The sequence below is a fragment of the Scyliorhinus torazame genome, chromosome 16, assembly GCF_047496885.1.
Source record: "Scyliorhinus torazame isolate Kashiwa2021f chromosome 16, sScyTor2.1, whole genome shotgun sequence".
NCBI classification, from domain to species: Eukaryota; Metazoa; Chordata; class Chondrichthyes; order Carcharhiniformes; family Scyliorhinidae; genus Scyliorhinus; species Scyliorhinus torazame.
In genome coordinates this window covers 24693488-24716834 of record NC_092722.1, presented here as the reverse complement: position 1 = coordinate 24716834, position 23347 = coordinate 24693488, and positions in this window count along the sequence as shown.

Here is a 23347-nt window from a genome sequence, read left to right as displayed (position 1 = left end):
CTCTCCGGCTTCACTGTCTCTCCGGCTTCACTGTCTCTCCGGCTTCACTGTCTCTCCGGGTTCACTGTCTCTCCGGGTTCACTGTCTCTCCGGGTTCACTGTCTCTCTGGGTTCACTGTCTCTCTGGGTTCACTGTCTCTCCGGCTTCACTGTCTCTCCGGCTTCACTGTCTCTGGGATGCCTGTCTCTCCGGCTTCACTGTCTCTGGGTTCACTGTCTCTCCGGCTTCACTGTCTCTCCGGCTTCACTGTCTCTCCGGCTTCACTGTCTCTGGGTTCACTGTCTCTCCGGCTTCACTGTCTCTCCGGCTTCACTGTCTCTCCGGCTTCACTGTCTCTCCGGCTTCACTGTCTCTCCGGGTTCACTGTCTCTCCGGGTTCACTGTCTCTCCGGGTTCACTGTCTCTCCGGGTTCACTGTCTCCCTTGGTTCACTGTCTCTCCGGCTTCACTGTCTCTGGGTTGCCTGTCTCTCCGGATTCACTGTCTCTGGGTTCACTGTCTCTCCGGTTTTACTGCCTCTCCGGGTTCGCTGTTTCTCCGGGTTCACAGTCTCTCAGGATTCACTGTCTCTCCGGGTTCACTGTCCCTCCTCTCCGGATTCACTCTCTCTGGGTTCACCGTCTCTCCGGGTTCACTGTCTCTCCGGGTTCACTGTCTCTCCGGGTTCACTGTCTCTCCGGGTTCACTGTCTCTCCGGGTTCACTGTCTCTCCGGGTTCACTGTCTCTCCGGGTTCACTGTCTCTCCGGGTTCACTGTCTCTCCGGGGTCACTGTCTCTCCGGGGTCACTGTCTCTCTGGGGTCACTGTCTCTCCGGGGTCACTGTCTCTCTGGGGTCACTGTCTCTCCGGCTTCACTGTCTCGGGGTTGACTGTCTCTCCGGATTCACTCACTCTGGGTTCACTGTCACTCTGGGTTCGCTGTTTCTCCGGGTTCACTGTCTCTCCGGCTTCACTGTCTCTAGGTTGACTATCTCTCCGGATTCACTGTCTCTGGGTTCACTGTCTCTCCGGGTTTACTGCCTCTCCGGGTTCGCTGTTTCTCCGGGTTCACTGTCTCTCCGGCTACACTGTCTCGGGGTTTACTGTCTCTCCGGGCTCACTGTCTCTCCGGGCTCACTGTCTCTCCGGGCTCACTGTCTCTCCGGGCTCACTGTCTCTCCGGGCTCACTGTCTCTCCGGGCTCACTGTCTCTCCGGGCTCACTGTCTCTCCGGGTTCACTGTCTCTCCGGGTTCACTGTCTCTCCGGGTTCACTGTCTCTCCGGGTTCACTGTCTCTCCGGGTTCACTGTCTCTCCGGGTTCACTGTCTCTCCGGGTTCACTGTCTCTCCGGGTTCACTGTCTCTCCGGGTTCACTGTCTCTCCGGGTTCACTGTCTCTCCGGGTTCACTGTCTCTCCGGGTTCACTGTCTCTCCGGGTTCACTGTCTCTCCGGGTTCACTGTCTCTCCGGGTTCACTGTCTCTCCGGGTTCACTGTCTCTCCGGGTTTACTGCCTCTCCGAGTTCGCTGTTTCTCCGGGTTCATTGTCTCTGGGGTTACTGTCACTCCGGGCTCACTGTCTCTCCGGGTTCACAGTCTCTCCGGATTCACTGTCCCTCCTCTCTGGGTTCACTGTCTCTCTGGGTTGACTGTCTTTCCGGGCTCACTGTCTCTCCAGATTCACTGACTCTCTGGAGGTTCACTGTCTCTCGGGGCTCACTGGCTCTCCGGGTTCACTGTCTCTCTGGGTTCACTGTCTCTCTGGGAGTTCACTGTCTCTCCGGATTCACTGTCCCTCCTCTCTGGGTTCACTGTCTCTCTGGGTTGACTGTCTTTCCGGGCTCACTGTCTCTCCAGATTCACTGACTCTCTGGAGGTTCACTGTCTCTCTGGGTTCACTGTCTCTCTGGGTTCACTGTCTCTGGTTTCACTGTCTCTGGGTTCACTGTCTCTCCGGGTTCACTGTCACTCCGGGTTCACTGTCCCTCCTCTCTGGGTTCACTGTCTCTCTGGGTTGACTGTCTTTCCGGGCTCACTGTCTCTCCAGATTCACTGACTCTCTGGAGGTTCACTGTCTCTCCGGGTTCACTGTCTCTCCGGGTTCACCGTCTCTCCGGGTTCACCGTCTCTCCGGGTTCACTGTCTCTCTGGGTTCACTCTCTCTCTCCAGGTTCGCTGTCTCTCCGGCTTCACTGTCTCTGGGTTCACTGTCTCTCTGGGTTCACTGTCTCTCTGGGTTCACTGTCTCTCTGGGTTCACTGTCTCTCTGGGTTCACTGTCTCTCTGGGTTCACTCTCTCTCCAGGTTCACTGCCTCTCCGGGTTCACTGCCTCTCCGGGTTCACTGCCTCTCCGGGTTCACTGCCTCTCCGGGTTCACTGCCTCTCTGGGTTCACTGCCTCTCTGGGTTCACTGCCTCTCTGGGTTCACTGCCTCTCTGGGTTCACTGCCTCTCTGGGTTCACTGCCTCTCTGGGTTCACTGCCTCTCTGGGTTCACTGCCTCTCTGGGTTCACTGCCTCTCTGGGTTCACTGCCTCTCTGGGTTCACTGCCTCTCTGGGTTCACTGTCCCTCTGGGTTCACTGTCCCTCTGGGTTCACTGTCCCTCTGGGTTCACTGTCCCTCTGGGTTCACTGTCCCTCTGGGTTCACTGTCCCTCTGGGTTCACTGTCCCTCTGGGTTCACTGTCTCTCCGGGTTCACTGTCTCTCCGGGTTCACTGTCTCTCCGGGTTCACTGTCTCTCCGGGTTCACTGTCTCTCCGGGTTCACTGTCTCTCCGGGTTCACTGTCTCTCCGGGTTCACTGTCTCTCCGGGTTCACTGTCTCTCCGGGTTCACTGTCTCTCCGGGTTCACTGTCTCTCTGGGTTCACTGTCTCTCTGGGTTCACTGTCTCTCTGGGTTCACTGTCTCTCCGGCTTCACTGTCTCTCCGGCTTCACTGTCTCTGGGATGCCTGTCTCTCCGGCTTCACTGTCTCTGGGTTCACTGTCTCTCCGGCTTCACTGTCTCTCCGGCTTCACTGTCTCTCCGGCTTCACTGTCTCTGGGTTCACTGTCTCTCCGGCTTCACTGTCTCTCCGGCTTCACTGTCTCTCCGGCTTCACTGTCTCTCCGGCTTCACTGTCTCTCCGGCTTCACTGTCTCTCCGGCTTCACTGTCTCTCCGGCTTCACTGTCTCTCCGGGTTCACTGTCTCTCCGGGTTCACTGTCTCTCCGGGTTCACTGTCTCTCCGGGTTCACTGTCTCTCTTGGTTCACTGTCTCTCCGGCTTCACTGTCTCTGGGTTGCCTGTCTCTCCGGATTCACTGTCTCTGGGTTCACTGTCTCTCCGGTTTTACTGCCTCTCCGGGTTCGCTGTTTCTCCGGGTTCACAGTCTCTCAGGATTCACTGTCTCTCCGGGTTCACTGTCCCTCCTCTCCGGATTCACTCTCTCTGGGTTCACCGTCTCTCCGGGTTCACTGTCTCTCCGGGTTCACTGTCTCTCCGGGTTCACTGTCTCTCCGGGTTCACTGTCTCTCCGGGTTCACTGTCTCTCCGGGTTCACTGTCTCTCCGGGTTCACTGTCTCTCCGGGTTCACTGTCTCTCCGGGGTCACTGTCTCTCCGGGGTCACTGTCTCTCCGGGGTCACTGTCTCTCCGGGGTCACTGTCTCTCTGGGGTCACTGTCTCTCCGGCTTCACTGTCTCGGGGTTGACTGTCTCTCCGGATTCACTCACTCTGGGTTCACTGTCACTCTGGGTTCGCTGTTTCTCCGGGTTCACTGTCTCTCCGGCTTCACTGTCTCTAGGTTGACTATCTCTCCGGATTCACTGTCTCTGGGTTCACTGTCTCTCCGGGTTTACTGCCTCTCCGGGTTCGCTGTTTCTCCGGGTTCACTGTCTCTCCGGCTACACTGTCTCGGGGTTTACTGTCTCTCCGGGCTCACTGTCTCTCCGGGCTCACTGTCTCTCCGGGCTCACTGTCTCTCCGGGCTCACTGTCTCTCCGGGCTCACTGTCTCTCCGGGCTCACTGTCTCTCCGGGTTCACTGTCTCTCCGGGTTCACTGTCTCTCCGGGTTCACTGTCTCTCCGGGTTCACTGTCTCTCCGGGTTCACTGTCTCTCCGGGTTCACTGTCTCTCCGGGTTCACTGTCTCTCCGGGTTCACTGTCTCTCCGGGTTCACTGTCTCTCCGGGTTCACTGTCTCTCCGGGTTCACTGTCTCTCCGGGTTCACTGCCTCTCCGGGTTCACTGCCTCTCCGGGTTCACTGCCTCTCCGGGTTCACTGCCTCTCCGGGTTCACTGTCTCTCCGGGTTCACTGTCTCTCCGGGTTCACTGTCTCTCCGGGTTCACTGTCTCTCTGGGTTCACTGTCTCTCTGGGTTCACTGTCTCTCTTGGTTCACTGTCTCTCCGGCTTCACTGTTTCTGGGTTGCCTGTCTCTCCCGCTTCACTGTCTCTGGGTTCACTGTCTCTCCGGGTTTACTGCCTCTCCGGGTTCGCTGTTTCTCCGGGTTCACAGTCTCTCCTCTCTGGGTTCACTGTCTCTCCGGGTTTACTGTCTCTCCGGGTTCACTGTCTCTCTGGGTTCACTGTCTCTCTGGGTTCACGATCTCTCTGGGTTCACTGTCTCTCCGGCTTCACTGTCTCTGGGTTGCCTGTCTCTCCGGATTCACTGTCTCTCTGGGTTCACTGTCTCTCCGGGGGTTCACAGTCTCTCCGGATTCACTGTCTCCCCGGGTTCACTGTCTCTCCGGCTTCACTGTCTCTCCGGCTTCACTGTCTCTCCGGCTTCACTGTCTCTCCGGCTTCACTGTCTCTCCGGCTTCACTGTCTCTCCGGCTTCACTGTCTCTCCGGATTCACTGTCTCCGGGTTCACTGTCTCTCCGGGTTCACTGTCTCTCCGGGTTCAATGTCTCCTGCTTCACTGTCTCTCCTGCTTCACTGTCTCTCTGGGTTCACTGTCTCTCCGGGTTTACTGTCTCTCCGGGTTCACTGTCTCTCCGGGTTCACTGTCTCTCCGAATTCACCGTCTCTCCGGGTTTACTGTCTCTCCGGGTTTACTGTCTCTCCGGGTTTACTGTCTGTCCGGGTTTACTGTCTCTCCGGGTTTACTGTCTCTCCGGGTTTACTGTCTCTCCGGGTTTACTGTCTCTCCGGGTTCACTGTCTCTCCGGGTTCACTGTCTCTCCGGGGTCACTGTCTCTCCGGGGTCACTGTCTCTCCGGGGTCACTGTCTCTCCGGGGTCACTGTCTCTCCGGGGTCACTGTCTCTCCGGGGTCACTGTCTCTCCGGGGTCACTGTCTCTCCGGGGTCACTGTCTCTCCGGGGTCACTGTCTCTCCGGGGTCACTGTCTCTCCGGGGTCACTGTCTCTCCGGGGTCACTGTCTCTCCGGGGTCACTGTCTCTCCGGGGTCACTGTCTCTCCGGGGTCACTGTCTCTCCGGGGTCACTGTCTCTCCGGGGTCACTGTCTCTCCGGGGTCACTGTCTCTCCGGGGTCACTGTCTCTCCGGGGTCACTGTCTCTCCGGGGTCACTGTCTCTCCGGGGTCACTGTCTCTCCGGGGTCACTGTCTCTCCGGGGTCACTGTCTCTCCGGGGTCACTGTCTCTCCGGGGTCACTGTCTCTCCGGGGTCACTGTCTCTGGGTTCACTGTCTCTCCGGTTCACTGTCTCTCCGGCTTCACTGTCTCTAGGTTGACTATCTCTCCGGATTCACTGTCTCTGGGTTCACTGTCTCTCCGGGTTTACTGCCTCTCCGGTTTCGCTGTTTCTCCGGGTTCACTGTCTCTCCGGCTACACTGTCTCGGGGTTTACTGTCTCTCCGGGCTCACTGTCTCTCCGGGCTCACTGTCTCTCCGGGCTCACTGTCTCTCCGGGTTCACTGTCTCTCCTGATTCACTGTCTCTCCGGATTCACTGTCTCTGGGTTCTCTGTCTCTCCAGGTTTACTTTCTCTCCGGGTTCACAACCTCTCCGGGTTCACAGCCTCTCCGGGTTCACTGTCTCTCCGGGTTCACTGTCTCTCCGGGATCACTGCCTCTCCGGGTTCACAGCCTCTCCGGGTTCACAGCCTCTCCGGGTTCACAGCCTCTCCGGGTTCACTGTCTCTCCGGGTTCACTGTCTCTCCGGGTTCACTGTCTCTCCGGGTTCACTGTCTCTCCGGGTTCACAGTCTCTCCGGGTTCACTGTCTCTCCGGGTTCACAGTCTCTCCGGGTTCACAGCCTCTCCGGGTTCACAGTCTCTCCGGGTTCACAGTCTCTCCGGGTTCACAGTCTCTCCGGGTTCACAGTCTCTCCGGGTTCACAGTCTCTCCGGGTTCACAGTCTCTCCGGGTTCACTGTCTCTCCGGGTTCACTGTCTCTCCGGGTTCACTGTCTCTCCGGGTTCACTGTCTCTCCGGGTTCACTGTCTCTCCGGGTTCACTGTCTCTCCGGGTTCACTGTCTTTCCGGGTTCACTGTCTCTCCGGGTTCACTGTCTCTCCGGCTTCACTGTTTCCCTGGGTTCGCTGTTTCTCCGGGTTCACTGTCTCTCCGGCTTCACTGTCTCTAGGTTGACTATCTCTCCGGATTCACTGTCTCTGGGTTCACTGTCTCTCCGGGTTCACTGTCTCTCCGGCTACACTGTCTCGGGGTTTACTGTCTCTCCGGGCTCACTGTCTCTCCGGGCTCACTGTCTCTCCGGGCTCACTGTCTCTCCGGGCTCACTGTCTCTCCGGGCTCACTGTCTCTCCGGGCTCACTGTCTCTCCGGGCTCACTGTCTCTCCGGGCTCACTGTCTCTCCGGGCTCACTGTCTCTCCGGGCTCACTGTCTCTCCGGGCTCACTGTCTCTCCGGGTTCACTGTCTCTCCTGATTCACTGTCTCTCCGGATTCACTGTCCCTGGGTTCTCTGTCTCTCCAGGTTCACAGCCTCTCCGGGTTCACAGCCTCTCCGTGTTCACTGTCTCTCCGGAATCACTGTCTCTGGGTCCACTGTCTCTCCGGATTCACTGTCTCTGGGTTCACTGTCTCTCCGGGTTTACTGCCTCTCCGGGTTCGCTGTTTCTCCGGGTTCACTGTCTCTCCGGATTCACTGTCTCTCCGGGTTCACTGTCTCTCCGGATTCACTGTCTCTGGGTTCACTGTCTCTCCGGGTTCACTGTCTCTCCGGCATCACTGTCTCTCCTAGTTCACTGTCTCTCCGGATTCACTGTCTCTCCGGATTCACTGTCTCTCCGGGTTCACTGTCTCTCCGGGTTCACTGTCTCTCCGGGTTCACTGTCTCTCCGGGTTCACTGTCTCTCCGGGTTCACTGTCTCTCCGGGTTCACTGTCTCTCCGGGTTCACTGTCTCTCCGGGTTCACTGTCTCTCCGGGTTCACTGTCTCTCCGGGTTCACTGTCTCTCCGGGTTCACTGCCTCTCCGGGTTCACTGTCTCTGGGTTCACTGTCTCTGGGTTCACTGTCTCTCCAGGTTTACTGTCTCTCCGGGTTCACTGTCTCTCCGAATTCACTGTCTCTCCGGGTTTACTGTCTCTCCGGGTTTACTGTCTCTCCGGGTTCACTGTCTCTCCGGGTTCACTGTCTCTCCGGGTTCACTGTCTCTCCGGGTTTACTGTCTCTCCGGGTTCACTGTCTCTCCGGGTTCATGTCTCTCCGGGTTCGCTGTTTCTCCGGGTTCACTGTCTCTCCGGCTTCACTGTCTCTGGGTTGACTGTCTCTCCGGATTCACTCTCTCTGGATTCACTGTCACTCTGGGTTTACTGCCTCTCCGGGTTCGCTGTTTCTCCGGGTTCACTGTCTCTCCGGCTACACTGTCTCGGGGTTTACTGTCTCTCCGGGCTCACTGTCTCTCTGGGCTCACTGTCTCTCCGGGCTCACTGTCTCTCCGGGTTCACTGTCACTCTGGGTTCTCTGTCTCTCCAGGTTTACTTTCTCTCCGGGTTCACAGGCTCTCCGGGTGCACTGTCTCTCCGGGTTCGCTGTCTCTCCGGGCTCACTGTCTCTCCGGGTTCACTGTCTCTCCTGATTCACTGTCTCTCCGGATTCACTGTCTCTGGGTTCTCTGTCTCTCCAGGTTTACTTTCTCTCCGGGTTCACAGCCTCTCCGGGTTCACAGGCTCTCCGGGTTCACTGTCTCTCCGGGTTCACTGTCTCTCCGGGTTCACTGTCTCTCTGGGTTCACTGTCTCTCCGGCTTCACTGTTTCCCTGGGTTCACTGTCTCTCTGGGTTCACTGTCTCTCCGGGCTCACTGTCTCTCCGGGCTCACTGTCTCTCCGGGCTCACTGTCTCTCCGGGCTCACTGTCTCTCCGGGCTCACTGTCTCTCCGGGCTCACTGTCTCTCCGGGCTCACTGTCTCTCCGGGCTCACTGTCTCTCCGGGCTCACTGTCTCTCCGGGCTCACTGTCTCTCCGGGTTCACTGTCTCTCCTGATTCACTGTCTCTCCGGATTCACTGTCTCTGGGTTCTCTGTCTCTCCAGGTTCACAGCCTCTCCGGGTTCACAGCCTCTCCGTGTTCACTGTCTCTCCGGAATCACTGTCTCTGGGTCCACTGTCTCTCCGGATTCACTGTCTCTGGGTTCACTGTCTCTCCGGGTTTACTGCCTCTCCGGGTTCGCTGTTTCTCCGGGTTCACTGTCTCTCCGGATTCACTGTCTCTCCGGGTTCACTGTCTCTCCGGATTCACTGTCTCTGGGTTCACTGTCTCTCCGGGTTCACTGTCTCTCCGGCATCACTGTCTCTCCTAGTTCACTGTCTCTCCGGATTCACTGTCTCTCCGGATTCACTGTCTCTCCGGGTTCACTGTCTCTCCGGGTTCACTGTCTCTCCGGGTTCACTGTCTCTCCGGGTTCACTGTCTCTCCGGGTTCACTGTCTCTCCGGGTTCACTGTCTCTCCGGGTTCACTGTCTCTCCGGGTTCACTGTCTCTCCGGGTTCACTGTCTCTCCGGGTTCACTGTCTCTCCGGGTTCACTGTCTCTCCGGGTTCACTGTCTCTCCGGGTTCACTGCCTCTCCGGGTTCACTGTCTCTGGGTTCACTGTCTCTGGGTTCACTGTCTCTCCAGGTTTACTGTCTCTCCGGGTTCACTGTCTCTCCGGGTTCACTGTATCTCCGGGTTCACTGTCTCTCTTGGTTGCCTGTCTCTCCCGCTTCACTGTCTCTGGGTTCACTGTCTCTCCGGGTTTACTGCCTCTCCGGGTTCGCTGTTTCTCCGGGTTCACAGTCTCTCCGGATTCACTGCCTCTCCGGGTTCACTGTCCCTCCTCTCCGGGTTCACTGTCTCTCCGGGTTTACTGTCTCTCCGGGTTCACTGTCTCTCCGGGTTCACGATCTCTCTGGGTTCACTGTCTCTCCGGCTTCACTGTCTCTGGGTTGCCTGTCTCTCCGGATTCACTGTCTCTCTGGGTTCACTGTCTCTCCGGAAGTTCACTGTCTCTCCGGGTTCACAGTCTCTCCGGGTTCACAGTCTCTCCGGGTTCACAGTCTCTCCGGGTTCACAGTCTCTCCGGATTCACTGTCTCTCCGGATTCACTGTCTCTCCAGGTTCACTGTCTCTCCGGCTTCACTGTCTCTCCGGGATCACTGTCTCTCCGGATTCACTGTCTCTGGGTTCACTGTCTCTCCGGGTTCACTGTCTCTCCTGGTTCAATGTCTCCTGCTTCACTGTCTCTCCTGCTTCACTGTCTCTCCTGCTTCACTGTCTCTCTGGGTTCACTGTCTCTCCGGATTCACTCTCTCTGGGTTCACTGTCTCTCCGGGTTTACTGTCTCTCCGGGTTCACTGTCTCTCCGAATTCACTGTCTCTCCGGGTTTACTGTCTCTCCGGGTTTACTGTCTCTCCGGGTTCACTGTCTCTCCGGGTTCACTGTCTCTCCGGGTTTACTGTCTCTCCGGGTTCACTGTCTCTCCGGGTTCATGTCTCTCCGGGTTCGCTGTTTCTCCGGGTTCACTGTCTCTCCGGCTTCACTGTCTCTGGGTTGACTGTCTCTCCGGATTCACTCTCTCTGGATTCACTGTCACTCTGGGTTTACTGCCTCTCCGGGTTCGCTGTTTCTCCGGGTTCACTGTCTCTCCGGCTACACTGTCTCGGGGTTTACTGTCTCTCCGGGCTCACTGTCTCTCTGGGCTCACTGTCTCTCCGGGCTCACTGTCTCTCCGGGTTCACTGTCACTCTGGGTTCTCTGTCTCTCCAGGTTTACTTTCTCTCCGGGTTCACAGGCTCTCCGGGTTCACTGTCTCTCCGGGTTCGCTGTCTCTCCGGGCTCACTGTCTCTCCGGGTTCACTGTCTCTCCTGATTCACTGTCTCTCCGGATTCACTGTCTCTGGGTTCTCTGTCTCTCCAGGTTTACTTTCTCTCCGGGTTCACAGCCTCTCCGGGTTCACAGGCTCTCCGGGTTCACTGTCTCTCCGGGTTCACTGTCTCTCCGGGTTCACTGTCTCTCTGGGTTCACTGTCTCTCCGGCTTCACTGTTTCCCTGGGTTCACTGTCTCTCTGGGTTCACTGTCTCTCTGGGTTCCCTGTCTCTCCGGGTTCACTGTCTCTCCGGGTTCACTGTCTCTCTGGGTTCACTGTCTCTCCGGCTTCACTGTCTCTGGGTTGACTGTCTCTCCGGATTCACTGTCTCTGGGTTCGCTGTCTCTCCGGGTTTACTGCCTCTCCGGGTTCGCTGTCTCTCGGTTCACTGTCTCTCTGGGTTCACACTCTCTCCGTGTTCACTGTTTCTCCGAGTTGACTGTCTCTCCGGGTTCAGTGTCTCTCCGGGTTCAGTGTCTCTCCGGATTCACTGTCTCTCTGGGTTCACTGTCTCTGGGTTCACTGTCTCTCCAGGATCACTGTCTCTCTGGCTTCACTCTCTCTCCGTGTTCACTGTCTCTCCGGAATCACTGTCTCTGGGTCCACTGTCTCTCCGGATTCACTGTCTCTGGGTTCACTGTCTCTCCGGGTTTACTGCCTCTCCGGGTTAGCTGTTTCTCCGGGTTCACAGTCTCTCCGGGTTCACTGTCTCTCCGGATTCACTGTCTCTGGGTTCACTGTCTCTCCGGGTTCACTGTCTCTCCGGCATCACTGTCTCTCCTAGTTCACTGTCTCTCCGGATTCACTGTCTCTCCGGGTTCACTGTCTCTCCGGGTTCACTGTCTCTCCGGGTTCACTGTCTCTCCGGGTTCACTGTCTCTCCGGGTTCACTGTCTCTCCGGGTTCACTGTCTCTCCGGGTTCACTGTCTCTCCGGGTTCACTGTCTCTCCGGGTTCACTGTCTCTCCGGGTTCACTGTCTCTCCGGGTTCACTGTCTCTCCGGGTTCACTGTCTCTCCGGGTTCACTGTCTCTCCGGGTTCACTGCCTCTCCGGGTTCACTGTCTCTGGGTTCACTGTCTCTCCGGGTTCACTGTCTCTCCGGGTTCACTGTCTCTCCGGGTTCACTGTCTCTCCGGGTTCACTGTCTCTCTTGGTTCACTGTCTCTCCGGCTTCACTGTTTCTGGGTTGCCTGTCTCTCCCGCTTCACTGTCTCCGGGTTCACTGTCTCTCCGGGTTTACTGCCTCTCCGGGTTCGCTGTTTCTCCGGGTTCACAGTCTCTCCGGATTCACTGCCTCTCCGGGTTCACTGTCCCTCCTCTCCGGGTTCACTGTCTCTCCGGGTTTACTGTCTCTCCGGGTTCACTGTCTCTCCGGGTTCACTGTCTCTCCGGCTTCACTGTCTCTGGGTTGCCTGTCTCTCCGGATTCACTGTCTCTCTGGGTTCACTGTCTCTCCGGAAGTTCACTGTCTCTCCGGGTTCACAGTCTCTCCGGGTTCACAGTCTCTCCGGGTTCACAGTCTCTCCGGGTTCACAGTCTCTCCGGGTTCACAGTCTCTCCGGGTTCACAGTCTCTCCGGGTTCACAGTCTCTCCGGGTTCACAGTCTCTCCGGGTTCACAGTCTCTCCGGGTTCACAGTCTCTCCGGGTTCACAGTCTCTCCGGGTTCACAGTCTCTCCGGGTTCACTGTCTCTCCGGATTCACTGTCTCTCCGGGTTCACTGTCTCTCCGGCTTCACTGTCTCTCCGGGATCACTGTCTCTGGGTTCACTGTCTCTCCGGGTTCACTGTCTCTCCGGGTTCAATATCTACTGCTTCACTGTCTCTCCTGCTTCACTGTCTCTCCTGCTTCACTGTCTCTCCGGGTTCACTGTCTCTCCGGATTCACTCTCTCTGGGTTCACTGTCTCTCCGGGTTTACTGTCTCTCCGGGTTCACTGTCTCTCCGAATTCACTGTCTCTCCGGGTTCACTGTCTCTCCGGGTTCACTGTCTCTCCGGGTTCACTGTCTCTCCGGGTTCATGTCTCTCCGGGTTCACTGTCTCTCCAGGTTCACTGTCTCTCTGGGGTCACTGTCTCTCCGGCTTCACTGTCTCTGGGTTGACTGTCTCTCCGGATTCACTCTCTCTGGATTCACTGTCACTCTGGGTTTACTGCCTCTCCGGGTTCGCTGTTTCTCCGGGTTCACTGTCTCTCCGGCTACACTGTCTCGGGGTTTACTGTCTCTCTGGGCTCACTGTCTCTCTGGGCTCACTGTCTCTCCGGGCTCACTGTCTCTCCGGGTTCACTGTCACTCTGGGTTCACTGTCTCTCGGGGTTTACTGTCTCTCCGGGTTCACTCTCTCTCCGGGTTCACTCTCTCTCCGGGTTCACTCTCTCTCCGGGTTCACTCTCTCTCCGGGTTCACACTCTCTCCGGGTTCACTCTCTCTCCGGGTTCACTCTCTCTCCGGGTTCACTCTCTCTCCGGGTTCACTCTCTCTCCGGGTTCACTCTCTCTCCGGGTTCACTCTCTCTCCGGGTTCACTCTCTCTCCGGGTTCACTCTCTCTCCGGGTTCACTGTCTCTCCGGGTTCACTGTCTCTCCGGGTTCACTGTCTCTCCGGGTTCACTGTCTCTCCGGGTTCACTGTCTCTCCGGGTTCACTGTCTCTCCGGGTTCACTGTCTCTCCGGGTTCACTGTCTCTCCGGGTTCACTGTCTCTCCGGGTTCACTGTCTCTCCGGGTTCACTGTCTCTCCGGGTTCACTGTCTCTCCGGGTTCACTGTCTCTCCGGGTTCACTGTCTCTCCGGGTTCACTGTCTCTCCGGGTTCACTGTCTCTCCTAGTTCACTGTCTCTCCGGATTCACTGTCTCTCCGGGTTCACTGTCTCTCCGGGTTCACTGTCTCTCCGGGTTCACTGTCTCTCTGGGTTCACTGTCTCTCCGGGTTCACTGTCTCTCTTGGTTCACTGTCTCTCCGGGTTCACTGTCTCTCCGGGTTCACTGTCTCTCCGGGTTCACTGTCTCTCTGGGTTCACTGTCTCTCCGGCTTCACTGTCTCTGGGTTGCCTGTCTCTCCCGCTTCACTGTCTCTGGGTTCACTGTCTCTCCGGGTTTACTGCCTCTCCGGATTCACTGTCTCTCCTCTCTGGGTTGACTGTCTCTCTGGGTTGACTGTCTTTCCGGGCTCACTGTCTCTACAGATTCACTGACTCTCTGAAGGTTCACTGTCTCTCGGGGTTCACTGTCTCTCGGGGTTCACTGTCTCTCGGGGTTCACTATCTCTCCGGTTTCACTGTCTCTCTGGGTTCACTGTCTCTCTGGGTTCACTGTCTCTCTGGGTTCACTGTCTCTCTGGGTTCACTGTCTCTCTGGGTTCACTGACTCTCCGGGTTCACTGACTCTCCGGGTTCACTGTCTCTCCGGTTTCACTGTCTCTCTGGGTTCACTGTCTCTCCGGGTTCACTGTCTCTCCGGGATCACTGTCTCTCCGGATTCACTGTCTCTGTGTTCACTGCTTCTCCGGGTTCACTGTCTCTCCGGATTCGCTGTCTCTCCGGATTCGCTGTCTCTCCGGATTCGCTGTCTCTCCGGATTCGCTGTCTCTCCGGATTCGCTGTCTCTCCGGGTTCACTGTCTCTCCGGGTTCACTGTCTCTCCGGTTTCACTGACTCTCCGGTTTCACTGTCTCTCCTGCTTCACTCTCTCTCTGGGTTTACTGTTTCTCCAGGTTCACTGTTTCTCTGGCTTCACTCTCTCTCCGTGTTCACTGTCTCTCCGGATTCACTGTCTCTGGTTTGACTGTCTCTCCGGATTCACTGTCTCTCCGGATTCACTGTCTCTCCGGATTCACTGTCTCTACGGATTCACTGTCTCTACGGATTCACTGTCTCTACGGATTCACTGTCTCTCCGGATTCACTGTCTCTCCGGATTCACTGTCTCTCCGTGTTCACTGTCTCTCCGGTTTACTGTCTCTCCGGATTCACTGTCTCTCCGGATTCACTGTCTCTCCGGATTCACTGTCTCTCCGGATTCACTGTCTCTCCGGGTTTACTGTCTCTCCGGGTTTACTGTCTCTCCGGGTTCACTGTCTCTCCGGGTTCACTGTCTCTCCGGGTTCACTGTCTCTCCGGGTTCACTGTCTCTCCGGGTTCACTGTCTCTCCGGGTTCACTGTCTCTCCGGATTCACTGTCTCTCCGGATTCACTGTCTCTCCGGGTTTACTGTCTCTCCGGGTTCAGTCTCTCTCTGGGTTCACTGTCTCTCCTGGTTCACTGTCTCTCTTGGTTCACTGTCTCTCCGGCTTCACTGTCTCTGGGTTGCCTGTCTCTCCCGCTTCACTGTCTCTGGGTTCACTGTCTCTCCGGGTTTACTAGCTCTCCGGATTCACTGTCTCTCCGGGTTCACTGTCTCTCCTCTCTGGGTTGACTGTCTCTCTGGGTTGACTGTCTTTCCGGGCCCACTGTCTCTACAGATTCACTGACTCTCTGAAGGTTCACTGTCTCTCGGGGTTCACTGTCTCTCGGGGTTCACTGTCTCTCGGGGTTCACTGTCTCTCGGGGTTCACTGTCTCTCCGGTTTCACTGTCTCTCTGGGTTCACTGTCTCTCTGGGTTCACTGTCTCTCTGGGTTCACTGTCTCTCCGGGTTCACTGACTCTCCGGGTTCACTGACTCTCCGGGTTCACTGACTCTCCGGGTTCACTGTCTCTCCGGTTTCACTGTCTCTCTGGGTTCACTGTCTCTCCGGGTTCACTGTCTCTCCGGGATCACTGTCTCTCCGGATTCACTGTCTCTGTGTTCACTGCTTCTCCGGGTTCACTGTCTCTCCGGATTCGCTGTCTCTCCGGGTTCACTGTCTCTCCGGGTTCACTGTCTCTCCGGGTTCACTGTCTCTCCGGTTTCACTGACTCTCCGGTTTCACTGTCTCTCCTGCTTCACTCTCTCTCTGGGTTTACTGTTTCTCCAGGTTCACTGTTTCTCTGGCTTCACTCTCTCTCCGTGTTCACTGTCTCTCCGGATTCACTGTCTCTGGTTTGACTGTCTCTCCGGATTCACTGTCTCTACGGATTCACTGTCTCTACGGATTCACTGTCTCTACGGATTCACTGTCTCTACGGATTCACTGTCTCTACGGATTCACTGTCTCTACGGATTCACTGTCTCTACGGATTCACTGTCTCTCCGGATTCACTGTCTCTCCGTGTTCACTGTCTCTCCGGTTTACTGTCTCTCCGGGTTCACTGTCTCTCCGGGTTCACTGTCTCTCCGGGTTCACTGTCTCTCCGGGTTCACTGTCTCTCCGGGTTCACTGTCTCTCCGGGTTCACTGTCTCTCCGGGTTCACTGTCTCTCCGGATTCACTGTCTCTCCGGGTTTACTGTCTCTCCGGGTTTACTGTCTCTCTGGGTTCACTCTCTCTCTGGGTTCACTCTCTCTCCGGGTTCACGGTCTCTAAAGGTTCACTGTCCCTCCGGGTTCACTGTCTCTCTGGGTTCACTGTCTCTCTGGGTTCACTGTCTCTCCCGGTTCACTGTCTCTCCGGGTTCTCTGTGTCTCTCTGGGTTCACTGTCTCTCTGGGATTTCGCTGTCTCTCCGGGTTCACTGTCTCTCCGCGTTCACTACCTCTCCGGGTTCTCTGTCTCTCTGGGTTCACTGTCCCTCTGGGTTCACACTCTCTCCGTGTTCACTGTTTCTCCGAGTTGACTGTCTCTCCGGCTTCACTGTCTCTCCGGGTTCACTGTCTCTCCGGATTCACTGTCTCTCTGGGTTCACTGTCTCTGGGTTCACTGTCTCTCCAGGATCACTGTCTCTCTGGCTTCACTCTCTCTCCGTGTTCACTGTCTCTCCGGATTCACTGTCTCTGGGTCCACTGTCTCTCCGGATTCACTGTCTCTGGGTTCACTGTCTCTCCGGGTTTACTGCCTCTCCGGGTTCGCTGTTTCTCCGGGTTCACAGTCTCTCCGGATTCACTGTCTCTCCGGATTCACTGTCTCTCCGGGTTCACTGTCTCTCCGGATTCACTGTCTCTGGGTTCACTGTCTCTGGGTTCACTGTCTCTGGGTTCACTGTCTCTCCGGGTTCACTGTCTCTCCGGCATCACTGTCTCTCCTAGTTCACTGTCTCTCCGGATTCACTGTCTCTCCGGGTTCACTGTCTCTCCGGGTTCACTGTCTCTCCGGGTTCACTGTCTCTCCGGGTTCACTGTCTCTCCGGGTTCACTGTCTCTCCGGGTTCACTGTCTCTCCGGGTTCACTGTCTCTCCGGGTTCACTGTCTCTCCGGGTTCACTGTCTCTCCGGGTTCACTGTCTCTCCGGGTTCACTGTCTCTCCGGGTTCACTGTCTCTCCGGGTTCACTGCCTCTCCGGGTTCACTGTCTCTGGGTTCACTGTCTCTCTTGGTTCACTGTCTCTCCGGCTTCACTGTTTCTGGGTTGCCTGTCTCTCCCGCTTCACTGTCTCTGGGTTCACTGTCTCTCCGGGTTTACTGCCTCTCCGGGTTCGCTGTTTCTCCGGGTTCACAGTCTCTCCGGATTCACTGCCTCTCCGGGTTCACTGTCCCTCCTCTCTGGGTTTACTGTCTCTCCGGGTTTACTGTCTCTCCGGGTTCACTGTCTCTCCGGGTTCACAATCTCTCTGGGTTCACTGTCTCTCCGGCTTCACTGTCTCTGGGTTGCCTGTCTCTCCGGATTCACTGTCTCTCTGGGTTCACTGTCTCTCCGGAAGTTCACTGTCTCTCCGGGTTCACAGTCTCTCCGGGTTCACAGTCTCTCCGGGTTCACAGTCTCTCCGGGTTCACAGTCTCTCCGGGTTCACAGTCTCTCCGGGTTCACAGTCTCTCCGGGTTCACAGTCTCTCCGGGTTCACAGTCTCTCCGGGTTCACAGTCTCTCCGGGTTCACAGTCTCTCCGGGTTCACAGTCTCTCCGGATTCACTGTCTCTCCGGATTCACTGTCTCTCCGGGTTCACTGTCTCTCCGGCTTCACTGTCTCTCCGGGATCACTGTCTCTCCGGATTCACTGTCTCTGGGTTCACTGTCTCTCCGGGTTCACTGTCTCTCCGGGTTCAATGTCTCCTGCTTCACTGTCTCTCCTGCTTCACTGTCTGTCCGGGTTCACTGTCCGTCCGGGTTTACTGTCTCTCCGGGTTCACTGTCTCTCCGAATTCACCGTCTCTCCGGGTTTACTGTCTCTCCGGTTTTACTGTCTCTCCGGGTTTACTGTCTCTCCGGACACACTGTCTCTCCGGGTTCACTGTCTCTCCCGGGTTCACTGTCTCTCCGTGTTCACTGTCTCTCCAGGTTCACTGTCTCTCTGGGGTCACTGTCTCTCCGGGTTCACTGTCTCTCTGGCTTCACTGTCACTCTGGGTTCACTGTCTCTCCGGCTTCACTGTCTCCCTGGGTTCACTGTCTCTGGGTTCACTGTCTCTCCGGGTGTACTGCCTCTCCCTGTTCGCTGTTTCTCCGCGTTCACTGTCTCTCCGGATTCACTGTCTGTCCGGGTTCACTGTCTCTCCGAATTCACTGTCTCTGGGTTCACTGTCTCTCCGGGTTCACTGTCTCTCCTAATTCACTGTCTCTCCTGATTCACTGTCTCTCCGGATTCACTGTCTCTCCGGATTCACTGTCTCTCCGGGTTCACTGTCTCTCCGGGTTCACTGTCTCTCCGGGTTCACTGTCTCTCCGTGTTCACTGTCTCTCCGGGTTCACTGTCTCTCTGGGTTCACTGTCTCTCCGGGTTCACTGTCTCTCCGGGTTCACTGTCTCTCCGGGTTCACTGTCTCTCCGGGTTCACTGTCTCTCCGGGTTCACTGTCTCTCCGGGTTCACTGTCTCTCCGGGTTCACTGTCTCTCCGGGTTCACTGTCTCTCCGGGTTCACTGTCTCTCCGGATTCACTGTCTCTGGGTTCACTGTCTCTCTGGGTTCACTGTCTCTCTGGGTTCACTGTCTCTCTTGGTTCACTGTCTCTCCGGCTTCACTGTCTCTGGGTTGCCTGTCTCTCCGGCTTCACTGTCTCTGGGTTCACTGTCTCTCCGGGTTTACTGCCTCTCCGGGTTCGCTGTTTCTCCGGGTTCACAGTCTCTCCGGATTCACTGTCTCTCCGGGTTCACTGTCCCTCCGCACTGGGTTCACTCTCTCTCTGGGTTCACTCTCTCTCCAGGTTCACTGTCACTCTGGGTTCACTGACTCTCTGGGTTCACTGACTCTCTGGGTTCACTGCCTCTCTGGGTTCACTGCCTCTCTGGGTTCACTGTCTCTCTGGGTTCACTGTCTCTCTGGGTTCACTGTCTCTCTGGGTTCACTGTCTCTCTGGGTTCACTGTCTCTCTGGGTTCACTGTCTCTCTGGGTTCACTGTCTCTCTGGGTTCACTGTCTCTCTGGGTTCACTGTCTCTCTGGGTTCACTGTCTCTCTGGGTTCACTGTCTCTCTGGGTTCACTGTCTCTCTGGGTTCACTGTCTCTCTGGGTTCACTGTCTCTCTGGGTTCACTCTCTCTCCGGGTTCACTCTCTCTCCGGGTTCACTGTCTCTCTGGGCTCACTGTCTCTCTGCATTCACTCTCTCTCCGGGTTCACTGTCTCTAAAGGTTCACTGTCCCTCTGGGTTCACTGTCTCTCCCGGTTCACTGTCTCTCCGGGTTCTCTGTGTCTCTCTGGGTTCACTGTCTCATTGGGATTTCGCTGTCTCTCCGGGTTCACTGTCTCTCCGCGTTCACTACCTCTGCGGGTTCTCTGTCTCTCTGGGTTCACTGTCTTTCTGGGTTCTCTGTCTCTCTGGGTTCACTGTCTCTCCAGGATCACTGTCTCTCTGGCTTCACTCTCTCTCCGTTTTCACTGTCTCTCCGGGCTCACTGTCTCTCTGGGATTTCACTGTCTCTCCGGGTTCCCTGTCTCTCCGCGTTCACTGTCTCTCCGGATTCGCTGTCTCTCCGGGTTCACTGTCTCTCCGGGTTCACTGTCTCTCCGGGTTCACTGTCTCTCCGGGTTCACTCTCTCTCCGGGTTTACTGTCTCTCTGGGTTCACTGTCTCTCTGCGTTCACTCTCTCTCCGGGTTCACTGTCTCTCTGGGCTCACTGTCTCTCTGCATTCACTCTCTCTCCGGGTTCACTGTCTCTACAGGTTCACTGTCCCTCCGGGTTCACTGTCTCTCTGGGTTCACTGTCTCTCTGGGTTCACTGTCTCTCCCGGTTCACTGTCTCTCCGGGTTCTCTGTGTCTCTCTGGGTTCACTGTCTCATTGGGATTTCGCTGTCTCTCCGGGTTCACTGTCTCTCCGCGTTCACTACCTCTCCGGGTTCTCTGTCTCTCTGGGTTCACTGTCTTTCTGGGTTCTCTGTCTCTCTGGGTTCACTGTCTCTGGGTTCACTGTCTCTCCAGGATCACTGTCTCTCTGGCTTCACTCTCTCTCCGTTTTCACTGTCTCTCCGGGCTCACTGTCTCTCTGGGATTTCACTGTCTCTCCGGGTTCCCTGTCTCTCCGGGTTCCCTGTCTCTCCGCGTTCACTGTCTCTCCGGATTCGCTGTCTCTCCGGATTCGCTGTCTCTCCGGATTCGCTGTCTCTCCGGGTTCACTGTCTCTCCGGGTTCACTGTCTCTCCGGGTTCACTGTCTCTCCGGGTTCACTGTCTCTCCGGGTTCACTGTCTCTCCGGGTTCACTGTCTCTCCGGTTTCACTGCCTCTCCGGTTTCACTGTCTCTCCGGGTTCACTGTCTCTCTGGGTTCACTGTCTCTGGGTTCACTGTCTCTCCGGGTTCACTGTCTCTCTGGGATTTCACTGTCTCTCCGGGTTCCCTGTCTCTCCGCGTTCACTGTCTCTCCGGGTTCGCTTTCTCTCCGGGTTCACTGTCTCTCCGGTTTCACTGCCTCTCCGGTTTCACTGTCTCTCTGGGTTCACTGTCTCTCCGGGTTTACTGCCTCTCCGGGTTCGCTGTTTCTCCGGGTTCACAGTCTCTCCGGATTCACTGTCTCTCCGGGTTCACTGTCCCTCCGCTCTGAGTTCACTGTCTCTCTGGGTTCACTCTCTCTCCAGGTTCACTGTCACTCTGGGTTCACTGTCTCTCTGGGTTCACTGTCTCTCTGGGTTCACTGACTCTCTGGGTTCACTGCCTCTCTGGGTTCACTGTCTCTCTGGGTTCACTGTCTCTCTGGGTTCACTGTCTCTCTGGGTTCACTGTCTCTCTGGGTTCACTGTCTCTCTGGGTTCACTCTCTCTCCGGGTTCACTGTCTCTCTGGGTTCACTGTCTCTCTGCGTTCACTCTCTCTCCGGGTTCACTGTCTCTCTGCATTCACTCTCTCTCCGGGTTCACTGTCTCTATGGGTTCACTGTCCCTCCGGGTTCACTGTCCCTCCGGGTTCACTGTCCCTCCGGGTTCACTGTCTCTCCCGGTTCACTGTCTCTCCCGGTTCACTGTCTCTCCCGGTTCACTGTCTCTCCGGGTTCTCTGTGTCTCTCCCGGTTCTCTGTGTCTCTCTGGGTTCACTGTCTCTCTGGGATTTCGCTGTCTCTCCGGGTTCACTGTCTCTCCGGGTTCTCTGTCTCTCTGGGTTCACTGTCTCTCTGGGATTTCGCTGTCTCTCTGGGATTTCACTGTCTCTCCGGGTTCCCTGTCTCTCCGCGTTCACTGTCTCTCCGCGTTCACTGTCTCTCCGGATTCGCTGTCTCTCCGGATTCGCTGTCTCTCCGGATTCGCTGTCTCTCCGGGTTCGCTGTCTCTCCGGGTTCACTGTCTCTCCGGGTTCACTGTCTCTCCCGTTTCACTGCCTCTCCGGTTTCACTGCCTCTCCGGTTTCACTGCCTCTCCGGTTTCACTGCCTCTCCGGTTTCACTGTCTCTCCTGCTTCACTCTCTCTCCAGGTTCACTGTTTCTCCAGGTTCACTGTTTCTCTGGCTTCACTCTCTCTCCGTGTTCACTGTCTCTCCGGATTCACTGTCTCTGGGTTGACTGTCTCTCCGGATTCACTGACTCTCCGGATTCACTGTCTCTACGGATTCACTGTCTCTCCGGATTCACTGTCTGTCCGTGTTCACTGTCTCTCCGGGTTTACTGTCTCTCCGGATTTACTGTCTCTCCGGGTTCACTGTCTCTCCGGCTTCACTGTCTCTCCGGGATCACTGTCTCTCCGGATTCACTGTCTCTGGGTTCACTGTCTCTCCGGGTTCAATGTCTCTGGGTTCACTGTCTCTCTGGGTTCACTGTCTCTCTGGGTTCACTGTCTCTTTGGGTTCACTGTATCTCTGGGTTCACTGTCTCTCTGGGCTCACTCTCTCTTCGGGTTCACTGTCACTCTGGGTTCACTGTCTCTCTGTGTTTACTGTCTCTCTGGGTTCACTCTCTCTCCAGGTTCGCTGTTTCTCCGTGTTCACTGTCTCTCCGGATTCACTGTCTCTCCGGATTCACTGTCTCTCCGGATTCACTGTCTCTCCGGATTCACTGTCTCTACGGATTCACTGTCTCTACGGATTCACTGTCTCTCCGGATTCACTGTCTCTCCGGATTCACTGTCTCTCCGGATTCACTGTCTCTCCGGATTCACTGTCTCTCCGTGTTCACTGTCTGTCCGTGTTCACTGTCCCTCCGGTTTACTGTCTCTCCGGGTTCACTGTCTCTCCGGGTTCACTGTCTCTCCGGGTTCACTGTCTCTCCGGGTTCACTGTCTCTCCGGGATCACTGTCTCTCCGGGTTCACTGTCTCTCCGGGTTCACTGTCTCTCCGGGTTCACTGTCTCTCCGGGTTCACTGTCTCTCCGGGTTCACTGTCTCTCCGGGTTTACTGCCTCTCCGGGTTCGCTGTTTCTTCGGGTTCACTGTCTCTCCGGCTTCACTGTCTCTGGGTTTACTGTCTCTCCGGGCTCACTGTCACTCCGGGTTCACTGTCTCTCCGGATTCACTGTCTCTCCGGGTTCACTGTCTCTCTGGGTTCACTGTCTCTGGGTTGACTGTCTCTCTGGATTCACTGTCTCTCTGGGTTGACTGTCTCTGGGTTCACTGTCTCTCCGGGTTTACTGCCTCTCCAGGTTCGCTGTTTCTCCGGGTTCACAGTCTCTCCGGATTCACTGTCTCTCCGGGTTCACTGTCTCTCTGGATTCACTGTCTCTGGGTTCACTGTCTCTCCGGGTTCACTGTCTCTCCGGATTCACTGTCTCTGTGTTCACTGTCTCTCCGGGTTTACTGTCTCTCTGGGTTCACTGTCTCTCTTGGTTCACTGTCTCTCTTGGTTCACTGTCTCTCCGGCTTCACTGTCTCTGGGTTCACTGTCTCTCCGGGTTTACTGCCTCTCCGGGTTCGCTGTTTCTCCGGGTTCACAGTCTCTCCGGATTCACTGTCTCTCCGGGTTCACTGTCCCTCCGCTCTGGGTTCACTGTCTCTCTGGGTTCACTCTCTCTCCAGGTTCACTGTCACTCTGGGTTCACTGTCACTCTGGGTTCACTGACTCTCTGGGTTCACTGCCTCTCTGGGTTCACTGTCTCTCTGGGTTCACTGTCTCTCTGGGTTCACTGTCTCTCTGGGTTCACTGTCTCTCTGGGTTCACTGTCTCTCTGGGTTCACTGTCTCTCTGGGTTCACTGTCTCTCTGGGTTCACTGTCTCTCTGGGTTCACTGTCTCTCCGGGTTCACTCTCTCTCCCGTTTCGCTGTCTCTCTGGGCTCACTGTCTCTCTGCGTTCACTCTCTCTCCAGGTTCACTGTCTCTCTGGGCTCACTGTCTCTCTGCATTCAGTCTCTATCCGGGTTCACTGTCCCTCCGGGTTCACTGTCCCTCCGGGTTCACTGTCCCTCCGGGTTCACTGTCTCTCTGGGTTCATTGACTCTCTGGGTTCACTGTCTCTCCCGGTTCACTGTCTCTCCGGGTTCTCTGTGTCTCTCTGGGTTCACTGTCTCTCTGGGATTTCGCTGTCTCTCCGCGTTCACTACCTCTCCGGGTTCTCTGTCTCTCTGGCTTCACTCTCTCACCGTGTTCACTGTCTCTGGGTTCACTGTCTCTCCGGGCTCACTGTCTCTCTGCGTTCACTCTCTCTCCGGGTTCACTGTCTCTCTCTGGGGTTCACCGTCTCTCCGGGTTCACTGTCTCTCTGGGTTCACTGTCTCTCTGGGTTCACTGTCTCTCTGGGTTCACTGTCT